The sequence below is a fragment of the Podarcis melisellensis genome (assembly GCF_964234715.1).
Source record: "Podarcis melisellensis genome assembly, chromosome: 2".
Taxonomy (NCBI): Eukaryota; Metazoa; Chordata; class Lepidosauria; order Squamata; family Lacertidae; genus Podarcis; species Podarcis melisellensis.
The window spans coordinates 101,789,847-101,813,667 of NC_138529.1; the positions used below are offsets into that span (position 1 = coordinate 101,789,847).

At 46.4% G+C, this 23,821-nt stretch overlaps 1 protein-coding gene across 5 annotated transcripts in view; it reads left to right on the forward strand.

The window, feature by feature from the left end:
• Positions 1-17,192, forward strand: part of FHIT (fragile histidine triad diadenosine triphosphatase) — a 1,051,187-nt gene extending 1,033,995 nt beyond the window's left edge. For all 5 annotated transcript variants that reach the window (XM_081903438.1, XM_081903436.1, XM_081903435.1 and 2 more), the window contains one exon: positions 16,885-17,192. The gene's annotated coding sequence lies outside the window, so the exon portion shown is untranslated. The remainder of the gene's footprint in view (positions 1-16,884) is intronic.
• The last annotated feature ends 6,629 nt before the right edge of the window (positions 17,193-23,821 follow it).

The window sequence follows — 23,821 nt, forward strand, 5'->3', positions numbered from 1 at the left end:
ATATCCCAGAATTATAAGGTTGCGATCCCTAGGATTCTGCAGGTGGATCATGTGAGATGCTCTAATGAGACAGCAGCTCACATGATTTTCACCCTCTTGCCTTGGCCTTTTCCCCAATCCTCCTCATATACAGTAAGGTATGGAAGATGGAAATAGATGTGTTATGCAGCCTGCCTGTTCCCCTTCAACTAGCCTGCTGCCCTCAGGGGTTATGGAGGAGGCCTACTGATCAGCAGTGTTGAGTGCTAGCCTGGCGTGTTCTGTACATGAAACTGTCCTTTGCCTCAGGCAGCAAAATGTCTTGGGTCTGGCCCTGTGTGAGATACTGCCCCTCTCCATCCCCAGGCTTCCTGCCTTATGACAGAACATGCCAACCCCTGAGCTGTGATATCATCACACCCTGTGACTTCAAGTTTTTATCGTAGGGCTATTGCTCTGGCATCACCGCCACTGCGCCAGCTTTCGTTTAATGGGTTTCCCATCTCTGAAATCTTCATTTTGATTCCCACTTTCAGAACAGACCCGCTGCAAAGCTCAGCGCTCTGCTCCGGAAAAGAATGACATTTTAAAAGGCAAGGCCGTTCGTCAGCAAGGCCTCTGAAAAGTGCATCACTTTCATGTCCTTCCTTTGGACCCAAAGGGCAGACTATCCGATAGAAACGGATTGGCCCCCTGAGACCAGTCTGTGATGCAGCGAGATGGACAGAGACATGATGACAGCCAGGCTGTTCTTTCATTTCTCTGGCACTTTTCAAGACATTTCATATTTCTTCTTCAAGGAAGCCCCAAAAGAGGGGGTGATAAATGTATCACCAGGGTGGTTTCGTTTTTGACAGTCCAATTTAGGAGGATCCTCTGGCCAAATTTCACGAGCCATTTGCCTGTTTTGCTGCAGAGTCCAGACCATCGGCAGCATGTCCTGAGCCGTTTGGTATTCTTTCAGTTTGTTGAAGCCTCTTCATTAGACGACTCTTTGCGCACTGTTGCTCCCTCTCTCATAATGTATGCACTCTCCAGTGGAATATGTCAGGGTTGTCCAAAGGTTATTGTCCCTTGAGGGCAGACTGGTGGACCCCTCAAACTCCTGCTGCAACATGCATGCTTCCAGAATGATCTCAGTGCTCTGGTTACGGCAGTTCCCATCCCTCGTGGCTAATTAAATATAGCCACTGGGGTACCCTTTATCAAGAGAGATGAGAGTCAAGGGGAGTGCAACCTTACACCTTCTCCTCCGTCTCTCGGCAGTTTTAAAAGTCAACAGCCATGGTGTCCTTCTGGATCAGCTCTGTGGGATAGGTACTGAAGACAGTCATTTCTTTCCTGCCTCCAGGGTTGGGGCCAAAGAGTAGGACAGGAGGAGTGTTATTTGGCCCCCTAGCAATTTTGCTATTGGCTTCCTCAGGTCACATTGTTATTATTTCTCAGGTTTCAGTGAATTCCGATCCCCCCTCCCCTCTTGCAGCAGACAGCCAAGAAAGTAGACAAGGAAGCTCTTACTGAGTCTTCATTCAATACAGTGGTACCTCAGGTTACATACGTTTCAGGTTGCAGACACTTCAGGTTACAGACTCCGCTAACCCAGAAATAATACCTCGGGTTAAGAACTTTGCTTCAGGATAAGAACAGAAATTGTGCTCCGGCGGCGCAGTGCTTCAGGTTAAGAACAGTTTCAGGTTAAGAATGGACCTCCGGAATGAATTAAGTACTTAACCTGAGGTACCACTGTAATCACAGTGAGAGGTATCTGTATGCTGCTACTAGGTTAATGGCATTGCTCCAAGTGAGCTCCTCCCACTCTCATCCTAGCAAAAGCACTTCCCCTTACGGCATCCGCCAGAGGCTAATTGTCTTTGATTCCTTTGCTCTTCCACTTTCAATGCACGCCGGGTTCTGGGAGAAGGGTGGGTGGGTCAGAAATGCTCTCCAGTGATAACGTGTCAGCTGGCTGCTCTGTCTCTGTCTCCCCCTTCTCCTCTCCCAACTCTTCTGTTCACCTGTCTCTGAGCTGTGACCTTCCTCAAACCACTGCTGTAATTCAATACTTCCTCTTCCCTGGAAAGTTCAGGAAGGGGAGTTGGTCTCCACCATTCCTCTTCAGTCTCATCCCCCTCAGTCCAGTCCCTAACATCATCATCATCATTTATACCCCACCTTTTTCCTCCAATGAGCTCAAGGTAGTGTACATGATTCTCCTCCTCATTTAATCCCCACCACAGCACTGTGAGGTAGGTTGGGCTGAGAGACAGTGAGCATCATGGCCAAGCGGAGATTTGAACCCTGGTCTCCCAGGTCCTACTCCAGCATGTTAACCACTACACCATGCTTGCTCAGTATTACCCTCAATACCATTTCACAGTTACATGAAGTCACTGGGAGCAGTCATTAAGGGATTTGGAACGTGGTGGCATCAGCATGCTGATGACACCCAACACTGTTTCTCCGTAACATCTGAAATCAGTTGTTACTGTATAGTCAGCTGCTTAAAAATAAATAAATAAATAGGAAGCTCAAAGTGACTTTCCAAAACAAATAGTTATGGCTGTGCAGAGACTGGGGGACAGTGGTGGGTTGGATGAGAATCTTGGTTGTGAGAGAGAGAAAAGTTCAGGAAATAGGTCATTTTCCTGTTCTAGAAGAAGTTCTGAAGAAACAGGTACATAGCTTTGGGTGTTTCCACATGACCTGGAAGCTGTACGCCGGCTCCCTTGGCCAATAAAGCGAGATGAGCGCCGCAACCCCAGGGTCGGCCATGACTGGACCTAATGGTCAGGGGTCCCTTTACCTTTACCTTTAAGTGTGAATAAGCCCAAGGGCCTGCGGTTTCTGGTGTCTTTCCCCATGTCTGCCTAGCCTAAGATACTGCCTCCGACCCGCCAAACTAAAACTGGTTTCAGTCCATCTTTTGCAATGAACACCACTAGCGATACTTTGGCCACCGGCACCTCATGAGAAGAGAAGACTCCCTGGAAAAGACCCTGATGTTGGGAAAGATGGAGGGCACAGTGAGAAGGGGACGACAGAGGACGAGATGGTTGGATAGTGTTCTCGAAGCTACCAGCATGAGTTTGACCAAACTGCGGGAGGCAGTGGAAGACAGGAGTGCCTGGCGTGCTCTGGTCCATGGGGTCACGAAGAGTTGGACACGACTAAATGACTAAACAACAACAAAGCGATGGGCTATAGTACATCACTATAAAATTCAGAATCAGCGTTGGCACAAATTGCACATGCAGGGCTTTACAGAGAGGGGGAAAAAACTGGGAGAATTAAGTGCTTCTTTATTATATTCAAATGACTCCCCCCTCCCCCGTTGCTCATATTAATGGGAAAGAAAGCAATCTGCAGTTCCTCAAGACCTTCTTGACCTGGAAGGCTTTGTAAGTGCTGGCGCTTGAATGTGTTAATGGGAGGAAAGAGAAATTGCAATTGAGAGAAGGTTTGGGATATATATATATATATAATTACAGTGTGATTTCTCATTTTGTGATCCCATTGTTCACAGCGAAAGCTTGTTAAATAAGTGGCACAATTGGCCGGCTAATCTGGCCCTGTTGAGCTGACCCTGTAAGGCCAATAACTGTATGGGAAGATAACTTGCTCTGAATCAGCGTCAGAACTGCATGACAGGAATGTTGCAAGTTATCAATGAAAGATGGGTACCTAGCAGATTAAGTTGGAGAGAGGGGAGTGCTATTGCTTTGGGAGCAACAAATAAGTCTTTTTCCTGCTTTCTGACATTACTCAGCTGGTTGGCTACTGTGAGAACAGGATGCTGGAATAGATGGGCCATAATAATAATAATAATAATAATAATAATAATAATAATAATAATTTCTTATTTATACCCCGCCCATCTGGTTGGGCTACCCCAGCCACTCTGGGTGGCTTTCAACAAAATTGGCATGATCCAGCAGGCAATGCCTGACACTCAATTTTTTCTTTTAAAGAAAAATGTTGCATCAAGCTTGGAAGCTTTGCTATTGTATAGTACATCACACATGTGTGTGCACGCACAGGACTAGGTGAGCTTGTCTATGCTTGCAGGAGACAAAAGATTAAACAATAGTTAAGACATTGAAAGGGTATACCAAGGGAGTTTAAGTCTGGGACCCTAGTGATGTCACAGATACTATCCAATAGGTAGCTGCGACACTGACAGTGTATGCAACATTCAAACATGCTTGGGGACGGGGAGGAGGACTGAGTTTTCATTTCCTCAGTGCTTGGTAATGGATCTTCAAATTTCCTCACAGCAGAAATGTTACATTGAGAAAAGAGAACTCTGTTTCAGCTGCCCATCTTTTGCTCACACTGCTACCCAGATCCCATTAGCTGCTGCTTTAGCAACTAGGGTTTAGGGGATCAGACTGTAAGATATGTAGGACTTAAGGCATTTAAAACTTGGTTGCAAGCCAGCTGCTGCCACCTAGTTCCCATCCGGCCAAAATGTGCAGCTATTATATTTATGATGCATTAAGCCATAAGGCGGCATGTAATTGCCAGCGCTGGCACTTCTGTTGTGCAAACTGATGTGTAAGGTAAGCTTGCATGAGAGGGTCATTTAGAAGGCAGCAGTTAACAGGCTACGTTTACAGCTGCAGACCGCTTTTCAGATGTGTGCAGATTCCTAGCATTGTGGGAATCGGGTGTCTCATTAGCAAGATAAACGTTTTGATGTTCTCATGTTCCTGCAGTTTTTTTAATAAAAAAAACCACACACACAGAAGTTTCACTTTGATCTGTCAGGGCACTTTATAGAGCCAAAAGGTTCGTTCCACTCAAGCTGTTGGCTATTTGCAGTATGGTAGCACTGCAGAGAGCTTGCTGGGGAGACCATGCATTAAAAAGGGACTCAAAAATAACTTAAACAAGGTTTTAATTACAAAAACAAAAACTCCTTATACACTAAATACATCAACAACAAAACAGACCCAACCACCAACCCATCCCCCAGGGTAATGGGAGAGCTAGGTGCTGCTCCCCATACACTACACCCAAATGCTGACACACCTTAATCAAATACAACTCAGCAGCACCTGCTATGTTTCACAGCTGTAAAGCTGGGTCTCCTTATCTTGCTCTGGCCCTTGCTCTAACCCCTTAAAGACATACACATCAAGTGGAACAATGATGAACCTTTACATTTAAAGTAACCATTCAACACAAGCAGCAGACACCCACTGACACAATGGAACTTCCTATTCCCTGCAGCCATCCAATCTGCTCCAGACGGTTGGGGGAATCATCCAAAGTATATTTGCAGGGGCAGGCATGTGAGGAGATGAGATGCACACGCACTGAACTCCAATTGTGCCACATTAGACTCAAGCCTTTGAACAGATTGGTTCAATGATTTGGTTCAATGTAGCCCATGTGAATAGTGTCAGGAGTTCAGCCTACACTCGAGTAGGACCCTGGCAGAGACACATGCCCAGCTGGCATGTTCCCTCCCTCCTGGTTGATCGTTCGGGAGGTTCATAAGCTTTCTTCAGCCCGAACATCACAGCAACCAATGCCAACTGACACCGGCACACTTAGGGATCTGCAGAGATTGCACATCTTGCGTGACAGACCTCAGCAACTCAGCATTTTGGCTGATCTACAGTGGTACCTCGGGTTACAGACGCTTCAGGTTACAGTCACTTCAGGTTACAGACTCCTCTAACCCAGAAATAGTACCTCTGGTTAAGAACTTTGCTTCAGGATGAGAATAGAAATCGTGCTCCAGCAGTGTGGCAGCAGCAGGAGGCCCCATTAGCTAAAGTGGTGCTTCAGGTTAAGAACAGTTTCAGGTTAAGAACGGACCTCCAGAACGAATTAAGTACTTAACCCGAGGTACCACTGTACTTTATTTACATATAAACACACATGGAGCACTGCAACATGGCTCCCTCTTTCTCTAGCATCAGACAGCAAAGTGAAAAAGAACAAAGGACAATAGTCCCACTATACGGAACACAGTAACACAAACATCCTGTCTCCATCACTTCCCACTCTGTGGAGTCAAAACATATACCGTCATGTGAAAGACAACAATCCCATGACTGCAGTCATAGATCAGGAATTCTAACAAATAGGTGGTGTTCCCCTAACTTCTTAAATTCAGCTTCCAGAGCTTTTCCAGGTGTGTCTACCTTGGGAAAGATGCTTGACTGTTACCTTTCACACATGCACATGCTCCTGGGGTGGTTGGCACCATATGTCCCTGATTTGAAGGATAACGCCTTGGAGGACCTTGGGAGGACCGCCATCCCGTGCCAGAGCCGCAAAGGGCCTCTCTCTTGCTAGATGCAATCGATCTGCGAGATCCGGCTGCGACTGCACTCAGGCACTGTTTGCATATAATCCTTGCACAAATACGCATTTTGGTAATCAGCTGTGGATTTTGACACACTCCAAGCCTTAAGTGCTATTCATTATATCACCCACTCAGCCAGCCGTAAGAACCATTAATTATGAAGCAGCAACAGCGGCAGCTGACTCCTGCGTGGATCTCCTCCGTTGCGAGAGATGAGAAAGCAAATCTGCTCGCTCCAGAAGAAATATGTTTTCTGAAGGTCACCTTAATAAACAAAACAGAACAAGAACCACATCTGTCAGTAGCACAGAACAGAGACAAAGCGCTTTCTTCCCGTAAGCAGTTTTAATGATGGACTTTTTAAATAAAATTAAAAAAACAGTATGGAAAGCGGTGAGTGGAAAGTAGCTCTGCATCACATTTCAGGAATGGGTTTCTTCTCTCAAATTAGTTTTCTCACAGTAGTAAGAAACAAGTAAATAAGGAGTAATATTTTCCCGCCCCCTCCTTTTCAAGTGAATTCCAGGGAAATATAATATTGGCAGAAGGTTTGTAGACAAACATAACCTGGCGGTGATGAGTGCTATTTGAAATCTAAGAAACTCTACAAGGAACATGCTGAAAGTGAGGTGGTGGGTGGAAAGGAAGGTTGGGATGAGTGGGTGGGAAAATCCATATCTCAAGCAGAAAATATAAGAGAGAAATGTAATTACTTTACCCAGATAATAATAATAATAAATTCTGTTATGTGTATGGGAACTCTGTTCCCCATAGGACTGGGAAGCATTAATATCTGTCACGCTTAGTGCTCTGCCGTGGTGTCTCTGAGTAAAATCCCACCTTCCCGCTTTCCCCTCCCAAATCCAGCTCAACGAACATGCAATAACATTAGCTACACAGGAGCACACAATTGTTCAGTGGAGAGCTTCCAAACATGACAATCAGAGTGTACCTTTCATCTTATATCTCTGGCATTGCATCTATCTATCTATAGGTTTGATCTTCCTAGAGTCCCATGGACTGCAAGAAGATCAAACCTATCCATTCTGAAGGGAATCAGCCCTGAGTGCTCACTGGAAGGACAGATCCTGAAGCTGATCTGAAGCAATACATTGGACACCTCATGAGAAGAGAAGACTCCCTGGGAAAGACCCTGATGCTGGGAAAGATGGAGGGCACAAGGAGAAGGGGACGACAGAGGACAAAGTGGTTGGATAGTGTTCGCGAAGCTACCAGCATGAGATTGACCAAACTGCCGGAGGCAGTGGAAGACAGGAGTGTCTGGCGTCCTCTGGTCCATGGGGTCACAAAGAGTCGGACACGACTAAACGACTAAACAATAATAATAAATTTTATTTATATCCCGCCCTCCCCAGCCGAAGCCGGGCTCAGGGCGGCTAACAACACCAAAATAGTGCGACATTATAAAAACATTATAAAAATTAATTAAAATCAAGATTGATGGCAGCCATAAAGCTTTGTAAAGGTTGCCAAAGGAGGGAGTCAGGCTGCGCCCCAACCAAAGGCCTGGCGGAACAGCTCTGTCTTGCAGGCCCTACGGAAAGATGTCAAGTCCTGCAGGGCCCTTGTCTCTTGTGACAGAGCATTCCACCAGGTTGGAGCCGCAGCCGAAAATGCCCTGGCTCTAGTTGAGGCCAGCCTAACCTCTCTGTGGCCTGGGACCTTCAAGGTGTTTTTGTTTGAAGACCGTAAGTTCCTCTGTGGGGCATACCAGGAGAGGCGGTCCCGTAGGTACGAGGGTCCTAGGCCGTATAGGGCTTTGAAGGTTAAAACCAGCACCTTAAACCTGATCCTGTACTCCACCGGGAGCCAGTGCAGCTGGTATAGCACCTGATGAATGTGATCTCGCAGCGAAGACCCCCTAAGGAGTCTCGCTGCGGCATTCTGCACCCGCTGGAGTTTTTGGGTCAGTCTCAAGGGCAGCCCCACGTAGAGCGAGTTACAATAATCCAGTTTGGAGGTGACCGTCGCATGGATCACAGTAGCTAGGTCAGGGCGAGAGAGGTAAGGAGCCAACTGCTTAGCTTGGCGGAGATGAAAAAATGCCGCCTTTGTAATAGCTGCAATCTGCGCCTCCATGGAGAGGGAGGTATCGAAGATTACACCCAAACTCTTAACGGACGGTGCTGGCACTAATTGCACCCCCGCAAGAGATGGGAGCTGCCCCCTCAGTCCCATATCATCCCGTCCCAGCCAGAGGACCTCTGTCTTCGAAGGATTTAACTTCAACCGGCTCCCACGTAACCATCCAGCCACAGCTTCCAAGCATCTGATCAGTGTGTCTGGGGCCGAGTCAGGATGGCCATCCATCAACAGATAGAGTTGGGTGTCATCAGCATACTGATGGCAGCCCAGCCCAAAACTCCGGACAAGCTGGGCGAGGGGGCGCATAAAGATGTTAAAAAGCATCGGGGAGAGAATTGCACCCTGAGGCACTCCACACACCAAGGAGTGGCGCGATGACAATTCCCCCCCAAGCGCCACCCTCTGTCCCCGACCAGAGAGAAACGAGCGCAGCCATTGAAGGACTGTGCCCTGGATCCCCATGTCGGCAAGGCGGTGGTCCAGAAGTTCGTGATCGACCATGTCAAAAGCTGCTGACAAATCTAGAAGAATCAGCAGCCCCGACCCGCCTCGATCCAGCTGTCTACGAAGATCATCTGTTAGGGCAACCAGAGCCGTCTCGGTCCCATGACCAGCGCGGAAGCCGGACTGGAATGGATCCAGAGCCGATGTTTCATCCAGAAACCCACCAAGCTGTTCAGCAACCGCTCTCTCAATCACCTTACCCAGGAACGGAAGATTCGAAACCGGGCGGTAATTGGATAGATCTAAAGGATCTAATGATGTTTTCTTTAAGAGCGGGCGCACCACTGCCTCCTTCAGTTCCCCTGGGAATGTCCCCGTGCCAAGGGACAAATTGATGATATCCCCCAGGAGGGCCCGCACCTCGTCTGGACACGCTCTAATCAGCCAAGACGGGCACGGGTCAAGAGGACAGGTGGTGGGCTTTCCAGCTCGGAGGAGTCTGTCCACATCGGCTGGGGATATCCGGTCGAAGTGGTCCAATACTGGACCCGAGGACAGTCGAGGGGCCTCCAGTTCCTTTATTGTATCCAAATTGGCAGGGAGGTCATGGCGGAGCAACAAGACCTTCTCCGCAAAAAAGCTTGCAAATGCCTCACAGCTGTGTGTCAAATTGTTATTTAAATTTGGCTGTCCTTCGAGGGACGTTAAAGACCGAATTATACTAAATAATTGCACCGGGCGAGAGCTAGCGGACGCAATGGAGGCCGAGAAGTAGGACTTCTTAGCGGCCTTCACAGCCATCTCGTAGGTTTTCATAAAAACCCTATAAGATGTTCTTGAAGCTCCGTCACGGGCACACCGCCATACTCGCTCTAGCCGTCTGAGGTCCCGCTTCATTTTCCGGAGCTCCTCGGTAAACCAGGGAGCCCGGTTTCTGCGGGGTCGCAGAGGGCGCTTAGGTGCGATCTCATTGATGGCTGCCAGGAGATGGGTATTCCAGCCCTCAACAAGCTCAGTCAATGAGTCGCCAGGGGGAGAAAGGTCCCGCAAGGCTTGATGGAATCTATCAGGGTCCATCAGCCTCTGCGGGCGAGCCCAAATCGGCTCGCCACCTAAGCAGGGTGGGGGTGGAACGTCAATCCTGGCTTTCAGAGCGTAGTGATCAGACCATGGCACCTTCATCGAAGGAAACATGATCACATCTATACCAGCGCCAAAGATCAAATCCAGCGTGTGGCCTGCTTGATGTGTGGGCCCAAAACAAACTGGGAGAGCCCTAGTGTCGCCATGGAAGACACCAGGTCCAGAGCCTGTGAGGAGGGAGTGGCATCAGCATGGATGTTGAAGTCCCCCAATACCAATAGGTTAGGGAACTCCAAGGCCCAGCCGGCCACCGCCTCCAGCAGGCCTGACAGGGTGGCTGCTGGTGCGCTAGGTGGCCGGTACACCAGCCAGACAGCCAAGCTCATCTCGGAGCCCCACACTAGGCCAACACATTCAATGCCGGGGATCGATGGCGATGGTAGAGCCCTGAAAGAACAATCTTCCCGGATTAATAATGCCACCCCTCCTCCCCGGCCCACAGTCCGCGACTGGTGGAGGACGGAGAAACCTGGGGGCGCCATCTCTCGTAAAGTAACAGTATCCCCTTCGCGCACCCAGGTCTCCGTCACACAAGCCAGGTCGACCCCCTGCGAGATGAAGAAATCTCGCAGGGTGGCGGTTTTGTTGCCTATAGACCTGGCATTGCACAACACCAGTGACGGAGGTGAGTAATCTTTGCTCACCCTACCCTCGTCTCTCGGGATGGGGCGCAGATTGGAAGGGGTACGAGCATATCCGTATCTTGATCCCCTTCGCCTATGACATCTGCCCCCACCGCCATACCTCCCTCGCCCCTCCACAGTAGGAATCCCAAGCCTCATATTTGCCTCCATTTACAGAATATAAAAGCAAGCAAACAAACAAAAATTACACTGAAACAAACCAATCCCCACCCCACTCCACAATCACCCCACCCCAACCCAAAATAAACCAAAACAAAATAAAAATACATAGATAAAAACCACAGCTTATGGTGGTACAACAAATAAAAAAATAAAAACAGTTTAAAACATATAAAAACACTTCAAACAACCGCTGCAGCAGCACTAGTGTCCTCAAAAGCTGCGGCAGTGGTGAGCGTGGGCCCCGCCCCCTGGCCTGATGGAGAGTGGGCCTGCAGGGGGAGGAGCCCTCCCCCCAAACGCACGGCAAAGCGGCAGCAGCAATGTTCCGAGGCCTCCTGAGGTGGAGTCTGGGGCCTGCCTCCAGGCCCAAGATGGAGAATGGGCTTGCAGGGGGAGCGGTCCTCCCCAAGACTCACCGGCAGAGCGGCAGCAGCAGTGTCCCAGGCCTCCTTGGAGTCTTTTATGGATGCAGCAGCAGCGATGTCCCTGGCCTCAATGAGGCCTCTTAAAGCCGTGGCGAAGGTGAGCCTGGGCCCCACCCCCTAGGCCAGATGGAATTGGCCTGAGGAGGGAGAGGCCTTAAACTCCAAACACTCACGATGTAGCAGCAGCCAACAAATAGATATAGATATACCAATTGGACCAAATGTAAGCTGCACCCGCAAATAAGCCACACCTTTAAAATTCGGGGGGGGGGGGGCTATACCCGAATATAAGCCACTCCCTTAAAATTGGGCTACAGGGTGAAAATCACTGCGGTCGGTAGAATTGTAACTCCCAGCCAATTTAAGCCTTTGATCTTGTAAGCCCGCCAAAGTTACCGTATAATCGCTAAAATCGCAAATCGCTATTCAATTGCTATAATTCCGCAGGCACTCAAGCTCGCAGATCGGCAAGAAAACATTTTTTTGTTCCATTTTACCATGTGTCTGTTTCAGCAGCGATATCGTAAAAGCCAGTTTTTGTAAGGTTGTGAATTTGAGCCGCACCTTAACTTTTCACGGTTGGAATTGGGGGGGGGGGAGTGCAGCTTATATTCAGGCCAGTATGGTATAAGGTAAAGAATGCATACTCCAGGAAGCCCAATGCATCAAATCCGATCCTTCCACAACCACATTGCAGACAGACACATTAGCATAAAAGGTAAAAAAAAAAAAAGGACCCCTGGACGGTTAAGTCCAGTCAAAGGTGACTATGGGGTGTGGTGCTCATCTCGCTTTTCAGGCCAAGGGAGCCAGTGTTTGTCCACAGACAGCTTTCCAGGTCATGTGGCCAACATGACTAAACCGCTTCTGGCACAATGGAACACCGTGACGAGTGCCAGAGGGCACGGAAATGCCATTTACCTTCCCACCGCAGTGGTACCTATTTATCTACTCACGCATGTGTGCTTTAGAACTGCTACGTTGGCAGGAGCTGAGACAGAGCAACGGGAGCTAACCCCGTCATGCAGATTCGAACCACCGACCTTCCGATCGGCAAGCCCAAGAGACTCAGTGGTTTAGACCATAACACCACCCGCTCCCTATTATATAAATATATATAGATAACAATCAAGGAGGGGAAAAGCAAGGCTGGGGTGGGGTGTGGCTGGAGAGTGTGTTGGAGTCCTGAAGGCCACTTTGAGAGACTTGGAGGGTCGCATTTAGCCTACAGGCCTGATATTCCACACCCCTTTAGCATGCATGCAGGTCCTCACAATACTTTCTGTGGGAACCATATGTTAGGCAAACGTTGGCTTCACGAGTCTATAATTTCCACTGTTTCCTATGGAAATATTTCTGGTGCAGGATTGGCCAGATCTCTCTCCATGGAAAGAAGAAACCAATCAGCAAAAGAGAGACAAAGGGGGGCGGGGACAGATTTGACTTCTCTATCCAGCTCTCTATTTCATCTAATCTCGCCACTCTCTCTCTGGTGTCTTCCTGAAAATGGCTGCTGCTCATCAGCAAAACATAAACAAACAAGGAAGTAAGGAAGCCAACTGTTGGGATATCTGAATCTGCAAAGCTTCTAGCAAGGTCTGGGCATAATTCTTTACATGCAGATAAGTGAATTTTCAGGTAGCGAATGGGCAGGCAGTGGGACCCACTTGTATATTAGAAAGAGCTGATGGGGTTGCAGTAACCAAGTTACCCGTTTTCTGCAAGGATGAAACCGCAAGTGGTAATATCATAACTATTGCATGATGGAAAGCCAAGCTGCCTAACAGAAGAGAAGAAGAGTTTGGATTTGATATCCCACCTTTCACTCCCTTTAAGGAGTCTCAAAGGAGCTAACATTCTCCTTTCCCTTCCTCCCCCACAACAAACACTCTGTGAGGTGAGTAGGGCTGAGAGACTTCAGAGAAGTGTGACTAGCCCAAGGTCACCCATCAGCTGCATGTGGAGGAGCGGAGACGCGAACCCGGTTCCCCAGATTACGAGACTACCGCTCTTAACCACTACACCACACTGGCTCTCCCAATCCCAAAAAGAAACCCATGTGTTGTGATGAGAACCAATCACAGATATATAGACACAACATGTCAGTTAATAACTGTTAAAGCATATATTATAGAATAATGGAGGGACGCGGGTGGCGCTGTGGCTAAAACCTCAGTGCCTAGGACTTGCTGATCGTATGGTCAGCAGTTCGAATCCCCGCGGCGGGGTGATCTCCCCGTTGTTCAGTCCCAGCTCCTGCCAACCTAGCAGTTCGAAAGCACCCCTAAGTGCAAGAAGATAAACAGAGATAAATACAAAAGCAGTGTTAATTTTCATAGATGCGGAGAAAGCCTTTGACAACATTTCCTGGAAATTTATGAAGGGAAATTTAAAAGAAATGGGAGTGGGACGGGGTTTTGAGAATGGGATTGATGCAATATACTCAGAGCAAAAGGCTAAATTGATAGTGAACAATGTGGTTACAGAAGAGTTTAAAATTGAAAAAGGAACACGACAAGGCTGCCCTATTTCCCCTTTGTTATTTATTTCAGTTCTGGAGGTGCTCTTGAATATGATTAGAGGGGACCGGTTGGTGGAAGGAATCCAGGTCGGAGCGAAACAATATAAACTTAAAGCTTTTGCAGATGACCTAGTTTTGACCCTGCAGGAGCCAGAATCTAGTACGAAAAGAGTATTGCAATTGATTCAAGATTTTGGTCGGGTGGCGGGATTTAAACTAAATAAACAGAAAACTAAGGTATTGGGAAAAAAATTGACAGATATAGAGTCAGAACGGTTTCAGAGAGAGACAGAACTAAACGTAGTTAAAAAAGTAAAGTACCTGGGGGTGAACATAACAGCAAAAAACCTGAGTCTATTTAAAGACAATTATGAAAAATGTTGGTCAGAAATTAAGAGAGACTTGGATAGTTGGACAAAACTGAAACTATCTTTGTTAGGCCGAATTGCTGCTATTAAGATGAATGTATTGCCAAAAATGTTGTTCTTGTTTCAAACATTACAGATTGTGGATAAGACAGAGTGCTTCCGGAAGTGGCAGAGAGATATTTCTAAATTTGTTTGGCAGGACAAAAAGCCCAGAATTAAGTTTAAGATATTAACCGATGCGAAAGAAAGAGGGGGCTTTGCCCTGCCGGACTTAAAGTTATATTATGAGGCAGCAGCTTTCTGCTGGCTTAAAGGCTGGCTACTTCTGGAAGACACTGATGTATTGGATTTGGAAGGTTTTAACAATGCATTTGGTTGGCATGCATACTTATGGTATGATAAAGTTAAGATCAATAAGGCCTTTAAGAACCATATTGTCAGAAAAGCAGTGTTTGCCGTCTGGACAAAGTATAAAGACTTATTGGAAAATAAAACTCCAAGGTGGCTCTCACCTCTGGAAGCTAAGGCCCGAAAAAAACCCAATATGGAGGTCTAATGGCCAAAGTATTGGGAAATATTAGAAAAAGACGGTGACAATTGGAAATTGCAGAGTTTGGAAAAAATGAAGGATAAAGTGCGAGACTGGTTACATTACGCTCAGATTAAAGAAGTTTTCAAAAATGATAAAAAGTTAGGATTCCAGGTGGAGAAATCGAAGCTAGAAACAGAATTGTTAGAACCTAAGACTAAGGTACTTTCAAGAATGTATAACTTGCTGCTGAAATGGAACACACAAGACGAAATGGTTAAATCGGCTATGATAAAGTGGGCACAGGACATTGGGCATAACATTATGTTTGAGGACTGGGAAAGGTTGTGGACCACTGGGCTGAACTTCACTGCATGTAATGCTCTGAAGGAAAATGTAATGAAAATGATATATAGATGGTACATGACCCCAGTCAAACTTGCCAAAATATACCATTCGTCTGATAATAAATGTTGGAAATGTAAAGAAGGTGAAGGAACATTCTTTCACCTCTGGTGGGCCTGCCCTAAAGTGAAGGCCTTCTGGGAAATGATATATAATGAGTTGAAGAAGGTATTTAAGTATACCTTTACCAAGAAACCAGAGGCCTTCCTCCTGGGCATGGTTGGTCAGAAGGTGTTAAAGAAGGATAGAACATTTTTTATGTATGCAACAACGGCAGCAAGGATACTTATCGCTAAGAACTGGAAAACCCAAGATCTACCCACACTGGAAGAGTGGCAGATGCAGCTGATGGACTACATGCAACTGGCCGAGATGACTGGCAGAATCTGAGACCTGGGAGAAGAGAGGGTTGAAGAAGACTGGAAGAAATTTAAGACTTATTTACAAAAATATTGCGATTTGGCTGAATGTTAAGAAGGATGCTAGATCATAAATAATTGCCTACCACTAAATTAGACCTGAATTTGACGATAAGTGAGATTAAGGAAAATATAAACCTTTTGGAGAAATGTTAGATGTATTTAAATGAATGGACATAAGATTGTAAACAAGATGATAATTTACATGGAAAAAATTTTCTAACGATGTAAGTGGAAGCGGGAGACGTGAGGGAGTCCAAAGAAGTGAAGAAATTATGTTATACAAGTAAAGCTGTTTATAATCTATGCATTTGTATTTTAAAAAATCTTAATAAATATTTATAAAAAAAAATAAGTGCAAGAAGATAAATAGGGACCGCTTTATAGCACGAAGGTAAACAGCGTTTCCATGTGCGGTGCTGGTGCTGGCTCGCCAGAGCAGCTTCGTCATGCTGGCCACATGACCCGGAAGTGTCTTCGGACAGCGCCAGCTCCCGGCCTCTTGAGCGAGATGAGCGCACAACCCTAGAGTCGGTCACGACTGGCCCTGACGGGCAGGGGTACTTTTACCTTTATAGAATAATTGTATCATTCAAAAGGTAGAAATAAATCTATTAGCGTTCATATATACAATGTAACAGACTAGTGGCGCAGAACTTCAAGCCATGTGTTCAAGATAGGTATCAAAGGTCAGTCTCACAATGGTTATTCAAAGGTTTCAACAGAAGATGTCTAAAAAGTAAAGTTTTTCAAAAGTTTCAATGGAATCAAAAGTTTCAACAATCCTAGGCAGATTCCCAGTGGCTGCTGCTACTGCCAGCGCTGGCCACTCTGTTGTGTTATTATCCTAGGAAAGAAAGGGAACCTGTGGCTCTCTGAATGTTGTTGAAAATCCATCAGTCCCAGCCAGCATGGGCAATGCCAGTCCAACAATATCTGGAGGGTCACAGGTTCCTTGAAGACTGCTGAGCATCAAGAACCAACACCAGCACAGTTCAGGCATAATCTATGTGTAGCAGAAACTGCTTGTCTGACTTCCTGACATGCATGATGTTATCCCTCACACCTGGCCACCCACCCTTCAAAGGGGCACTTGTGCAGAATGGGACCCTTGAGTGCATGGGACACCTACACACATTCAGCTACTCACATGTAGGTTGGGATGTCAGTGGACGACAAATTTGGGGGTGGACTAGAGGCATGTCTGCACTCCATATTAACCTGCTATTCATAGATGTCTGAATCCAGCTCATTTCTACACCCTTCCGATTTCTTTTTCTCCTTCACAATCACGATTCTCTCTTGGAATAATGCTAATGAGAGCTAGCTGATTGCTTAATCTCATAGCTTTCGCCTTGCTCACGTAAGGCACAAAACGTTGCTGCATTTGACAAAACATCTTATTTTTATGTCTAATCAGGGAACAAAGCACCTTTGGCGAAGTCTGGCTGCGGCAGAAGACAATGGAGGAAACCAGAGGCCCTCCCTGCAAACCCTAGTCTTTTTGGGACCTAAAGCTCAAGAGATGTCAATATATTCTGCAGAGATGCTGGATTCTTCCACTGGATGCTTTATTAACCTCACCTAAGAGTTGTTTCGGCAAAGATGCTTGATAGTTTGCATATCACACAGAATGCATTGAAGTTGTTGCTTTAATTTTCTATGAAAATAAAAAATAAAAATAATCTGTTCCTTGGCCAAAAACAAATAAAGCATTAATAAAATAAATAGTTCCTCTGGTTTTGTTTTTTTAAAGATACCTTTTTATTAGGTATTGTGAAGTTGTGGCCCTCCAGATACTCTTAAGTCTCCAGCTCTGATCACCTATAAGCGTTGGACATACTGGCTTGGATTGACAGGAGTTGAAATCCAACAGTACCTGGAAGTCCAAAAGCAAGCCATGCCTGCCCTAACAGGTGGCTCTGCTGAGTTCTGATCCACCTGCAAAGGGAGCCCTTCCATTTGTGGAAGGGGCCCTCTGGACATTTGGAGATAATGCAGATTTAGACTTATTTATTTCTCTACAAAATGAAAAATAAGATTTGATATCAAAGATGAGACAGAGATCGCACAACAATGGGCGTATTCGAACAGCTTTTTCCAACTGTAAATTTCCTCACCCTTCCCCCTACTTTTCCCCCCTCTTCCCAGTGAAGTAAACAAATAAAAAAAGAACATTCTGAAGGTGTCTGCAAATGTGAAGAAGAAGAAGAAGAAGAAGAAGAAGAAGAAGAAGAAGAAGAAGAAGAAGAAGAAGAAGAAGAAGAAGAAGAAGAAGAAGAAGAAACAACAACAGAAAAGGCAGAGGGCAGCAGAGGCAGAGCAGGGATGCCTTGGGAGACTGAAAGCCTTAAGAGCCCACAGCAAAACAAACACATGAGAGTGTGGATCTTTGTTTCTGAATATTTATATTAAGTGCGGAATATCTATTGAAAGAAATCCACAGCCGTGCCGTCGGGATTGTTGAAAGCTGATGACTTCTACTTCAAATAGACTCTGGGAGCTGGGAGCCTCCCCTGCATTCGATAACTGCACAGCGAAATATGGAAAACTCTCAAGCGTAAGTTCTTGAACTTTTGTCACACTGAAACTCGCGTCTTAAGAGCAAATAACTGGCTGCATCTCTCTTGCTGTCTCCGAACTAGCAAGCGAGGCAGGAGGATAGCTTTGTGAGAGGCTTTCCCTCTCCCACTCAAAAGCTGGCAGGCAGATCATAGGGCAAGAAAAGAAGACGGGTGACAGAAAACAGAAACCCGGGTAAATTAGGATATCATAGAATCATGGAATTGTCAGATCTTGTAGTCTAACCCCCCTGTAATGCAGGAATATGCAGCTGTCTCATACGGGGATTGAACCTGCAACCTTGGGGTTAGAAGAAGAAGAAGAGTTTGGATTTGATATCCCCCCTTTCACTCCCTTTAAGGAGTCTCAAAGCGGCTAACATTCTCCATTCCCTTCCTCCCCCACAACAAACACTCTGTGAGGTGAGTGGGGCTGAGAGACTTCACAGAAGTGTGACTGGCCCAAGGCCACCCAGCAGCTGCATGTGGAGGAGAGGAGACGCGAACCCGGTTCCCCAGATTACGAGACTACCGCTCTTAACCACTACACCACACTGGCCCATTGTTATCAGCCCCATGCTCCATCTACCGATGTGGTCAATAAAGAATTGGCCAGATATCGCCCAACTTCTGTTGTCTCAGTTATTTCACAGCACTCACAGGGCCACAAGTTGCTCCTGCCTGGACAACCAAGGCCAGAATCACAGTGGCCATACTATCCCCATCCAGGGATGATGGCAGTTCTTTTAGCAGACATAATCTGTAGAAGGAGCTCCTAGCCACGAAGACCACCAGGGCCTCTAGTGACAAAGAGGGATCCAAGAGGACCCCTCTTGGGTTGCCACACTACCAATAATAGAAATGCTAACATAGAGCTAGGGAGATAAAAACAAGCATCTCAAAGAGGTGGGGAGGAGATTGCGAAACGGCATTCCCTTTGGGAACAATTAGCGTGCTGTTTGCAGCTCCCCAAAGCAAAGTTGGCCAGAACAAAACCGAGAAGGCGCCTCCTTTGAAGTCGCACTCAAGGGCCAGAGACGAGCGGAGAACAGAAGCCGTAGCTTCCGAGTGCCCAGCCGTGATCAGCTCTTCCTCAAAGCAAGAGCTCTTGTGAACTCGGTTGTCACTTCTCTGCTTTGAACATTAATTTGGGAACAAAAGCTCTGCGTTAGCCGATTGTGCTCATTGGAAAGAGGAGGCTCACGCTGGGGGGATGTGCAGCAGACACCACTTGGCAGATTTGCAGAATCTTGTACAAAGACAAAGAAGCCTCCAACATGGCAACGCTCCAGATCCCCCATCCATCAAGCCGGGCATGCCTTTGAGCTGCTTGGGGTAGTTAACGGGCTTCCTGTGGAGAAGCAGAAGGAGGCGCAGGGGAGGGAAAGACCACGTCTCTTAATCAAGGGCAACGCAGAGTCATTTCAAGTGAATTCAAAAATCACCCCCTCTTTGCAATTTCTCTGCTCTCCATTGAGAGCACCCTGCTGCTCTAAATACAGGGCTGTCACTGCACACACTGAAGTTTTCTTCCGTGTTTCCAGAGCTGGGCTGCCTGGGCAAGAAATGCAAGTAGTGAGCTGGAGCAGCAGCATTTTTGAGGTCAACCAATGAAGCAGCAGAGGAATTTAGAGGTGAACTGCAGGATTCCTTTCATTGCCACAAAGGGCACAGTAAGGATGGAGGGATGGCTCTGTTTGCAGCCCATGTCGTCCTAGCCTGGTGTTCGCATTCCCAAGTCCATTCTATTTCCACATCTTTGAACCACATTTTAATTTATGTGTACAATGGTGAGTGGTTGGAGGATCGTAGAATCATACAATTGTAGAGTTGGAAGGGACCCCATGGGCCATCTTGTCCAACCCCTTCCAATGCAGGACTCTCAACAAGATCATGCATGGCAGATGGCCATCCAAACACTGCTTTAAAAACTCCAAGGAAAGAGTGTCCACTGCATCTAGTGGGAATCTGTACCACTGCCTAACAACTCTTACTGTCAGAAAGTACTTACTGATGTTTAGCTGGAATCTCCTTGAAACTTGAAGCCATTGCCTCAGGTCCTACCCTCCAAAGCATGCATGTTCCCTCCTCCAAGTGACAGCCCTTAAGATATTTGAATGTGGCTATCATATCTCCTCTCAGTCTCCTCTTTCCAGGCTAAACATACTTAGCCAGTGTGGTGTAGTGGTTAAGAGTGGTAGTCTCGTAATCTGGTCAACCGGGTTCGCTTCCCCGCTCCTCCACATGCAGCTGCTGGGTGACCTTGGGCCAGTCACACTTCTCTGAAGTCTCTCAGCCCCACTCACCTCACAGCGTGTTTGTTGTGGGGGAGGAAGGGAAAGGAGATTGTTAGCCGCTTTGAGACTCTTTCGGGTAGTGATAAAGTGGGGTATCAAATCCAAACTCTTCTTCTTCTTCTTCTGCAAGCTCCTTCAACCGTTCCTCGTAAGGTTTGGTTTCCAGGCCCTTGATCATTGGTTTCCCTCCTCTGCACGCATTCCAGCTTGTCAACAGCCTTCTTAAATTGTGGCACCCAGAACTGGACACAGTATTCCAGGTGTGGTCTGACCAAAGCAGAATACAGTGGGTCTATCACTTCCCTTGATCTGGAAACTATACTTCTGTTGATGCAGCCTGGTATCTGAGATTGTTATTATTTTTTAAGTAGGAAAAGTTGCATTAAATACATATTGTCAGATGTGGTCGTTGCAAAAACAACTGCTTAGGAATTGGTGCCTGAAAAACTTCAGCATTTGGGGCTTATGAGTTTAGAGACAAAGCAGGTAAGAAGCGACATGATAAAGTTGTGCGTGGCATGGAGGAGCTGGATAGAGAAAGTCCCCCCCCCCCCGTCATAACACTAGGACTTGGGGACATCCGATGAAGCTGAATGTTGGAAGATTCAGGACAGATAAAATAAAGTACTTCTCACACAGCACAGTTAAACTCTGGAACTGTGGAGCCATAATCTGGTGAACCGGGTTCGCTTCCCCGCTCCTCCACATGCAGCTGCTGGGTGACCTTGGGCCAGTCACACTTCTTTGAAGTCTCTCAGCCTCATTCACCTCACAGAGTGTTTGTTGTGGGGGAGGAAGGAAAGGAGATTGTTAGCCGCTTTGAGACTCCTTCGGGTAGTGATAAAGCGGGATATCAAATCCAAACTCCCCCCTGGAACTCACTCCCACAGGAGATAGTGATGGCCACCAACTCGCTTGGCTTTAAAAGAGGATTGGACAGATTCATGAAGGATACTAGTCATAATAGCTACTGTATGTTCTACCCCCACTGCACAGCTGGACTTGTGTCCTGCTTGCGGGCTTCCCACAGGCTTCTGGCTGGCCACTGTGAGGAAAAGATGCTGGACTAAATGGACCATTGGCCTCATCCAGTGAGCTCTTACTATGTTCTTATGCATTTCCAAACATATTAGGAATTTTAAATGCACGTTGATACATTATTTTTTTTGAGGTGAAAACGGGGGGATGACCAGCCTCATATAACCAGCATGCTTAAGTTCAATCGATGCATGAAAGGGTTAAGACCATAGAGTAAGCTGTCCTGCTTAGCCATTCACCTTCTCCATCTAGCTGAGAAGCTGAGCATGTGAGGAGGTCTGAGCTGCTTGCTGCAGCTCAGACCACATGGCTGTAACAAGCCTCTCTTGAGTTCCCATGACAATAATTTAAGAACTTTCACCACTCTAACTAAGCCAAGTTTTACTGCCTGTGCAACCTCTGAAGCACATGAATCTGACCTTTGGAGAGTTTGTAAGTAAAGTATTTTTTAAATTTACCAATTTTTTCGTCTTTTTCTATGCCAGGGGAAGAGGGAAACAAGGGCATATTTTAAAAGTCTAACAGACTATATTTCCATGTGGTGCTTTGCTGCATATTTTGTTATTTTAAATCTCTGCTAGGGTTCACTCACCAAAGAGTACTTGCTCTAAACCTCGATCTTGGCATCCAGATAATTCTCCTTTTGTAGTTATTTTTTCCTTGCAACAAACAAGAGCTGCACTGCAATATTCAAAGAAGTTGTGAAATCCGATGGATCTGAACATTAATCTGGAAGGTGTGGGTCAGATCAGTTCATATTGACATTCACAAAGAGCTATTCCTCAACCATGCAATTCTCAGATCGTGCAGTGCAGCCTTCTGAGATAGCTGTACATTGTGAACCAGAACTTGGTGTATCACTGCAATTACTCTCATTTTGTACCTTTTTATCTCTTTATAGATTTCAAACTCATTATTTTATTCTGTAGCAAGGCTTATTGGGTTCTCTGAGCAATTCTGATGGCTGGTGAGTGTTCAGCCAGCCTATCCCTTAGGTATCTAAGACAGCAGAATGATGCACTTGATTACCACAGATGAATGATTTGTTTCCTTCCTCTAGTCCTGCATTAAAGAATGTGAGGATTTCTGTTTCAACTGGCTAGAAAAACTGGCCAGTGAGCATGACTAGGGTTTAATGGAATTTGGGTTAGTCTGAAATGCAACATCTCCACTGTGTCCTCTTTGTGTCATCCATAGAATCATCATAGAATCATAGAGTTGGAAGAGACCACAAGGGCCATCGAGTCCAACCCCCTGCCAAGCAGAAACACCATCAGAGCACTCCTGATATATGGTTGTCAAGCCTCTGCTTAAAGACCTCCAAAGAAGGAGACCCCACCACACTCCTTGGCAGCAAATTCCACTGTCAAACAGCTCTTACTGTCAGGAAGTTCTTCCTAATGTTTAGGTGGAATGTTCTTTCTTGTAGTTTGGATCCATTGCTCCGTGTCCGCTTCTCTGGAGCAGCAGAAAACAACCTTTCTCCCTCCTCTATGTGACATCCTTTTATATATTTGAACATGGCTATCCAGCAAAGCTCTTTCAGGTTATCTGGTTTTTATTACATGCTAATCCTAATTAAACAACAACAACAACAACTTTTTGCTGTGGCAACTCATACTGACTTACAAAAAACCTGCATGCATTAAAACCAAAAACATGGATTAAAATATACTTTAAAGTATACATTTAAACACCGTACCCACTCTAAAAGGCCATAGATAATGAAAAACCAAAGGCCAGGTGAAAAAGGAATGTTGTCTGGTGCCTGAAGATATGCAGCCGTGGCCCCAGGTAAGCCTCCCTATTCCACAAATGGGAGCCACCACTGAAAAGGCTCATTCTTGTGTTCCCACTCTCCGGACCTCTCGTGGAAGGGGCACAAGAAGAAGGGGCTCAGATGATGATTGCAGAGTCTGGGCAGTTCCCATGGGGAGAGGCAATTCTTGAAATATTGGGGTCCTGAGCCACATAAGGCTTTACAGCTCAATGTAGTGGTGGGCTGCTTATACCTGACTGCAAAGCACTTTGAGGATAAAATCACTTGCATCCACCAGGACTTGAATTCCATTATTCTTATCGTCATCATTTTTATTATTTCAATTTTATACGACCCAACTTCCTGTAGCAGGTCAGTTTCAGATGTCCAGAACGCTGCTGATCCAACAATACTGGAAGTACAGTACAGTGTCTGGCTAGATAAAGGCTAACAAACTGAAGCTCAGTCCAGAGTTGCTGTGAGTAGGTAGTTTCACTGCCCTACCAGTTCTGGAAGGGGGTCTCACTCCCATTGAATGATCCAGTTCCTTGATTGGGTATACTCAGGGATCCATTACTGTCACTGCAGGCACAAGTGGCTCAGTTATGGCCCTATTGGGACATGAAGAACCTAGCAACAGTAGTCTGAGCTATGATGACCTCATGGCTAGATTACTGCAATGCCTTGTGAACAGGGCTTTTT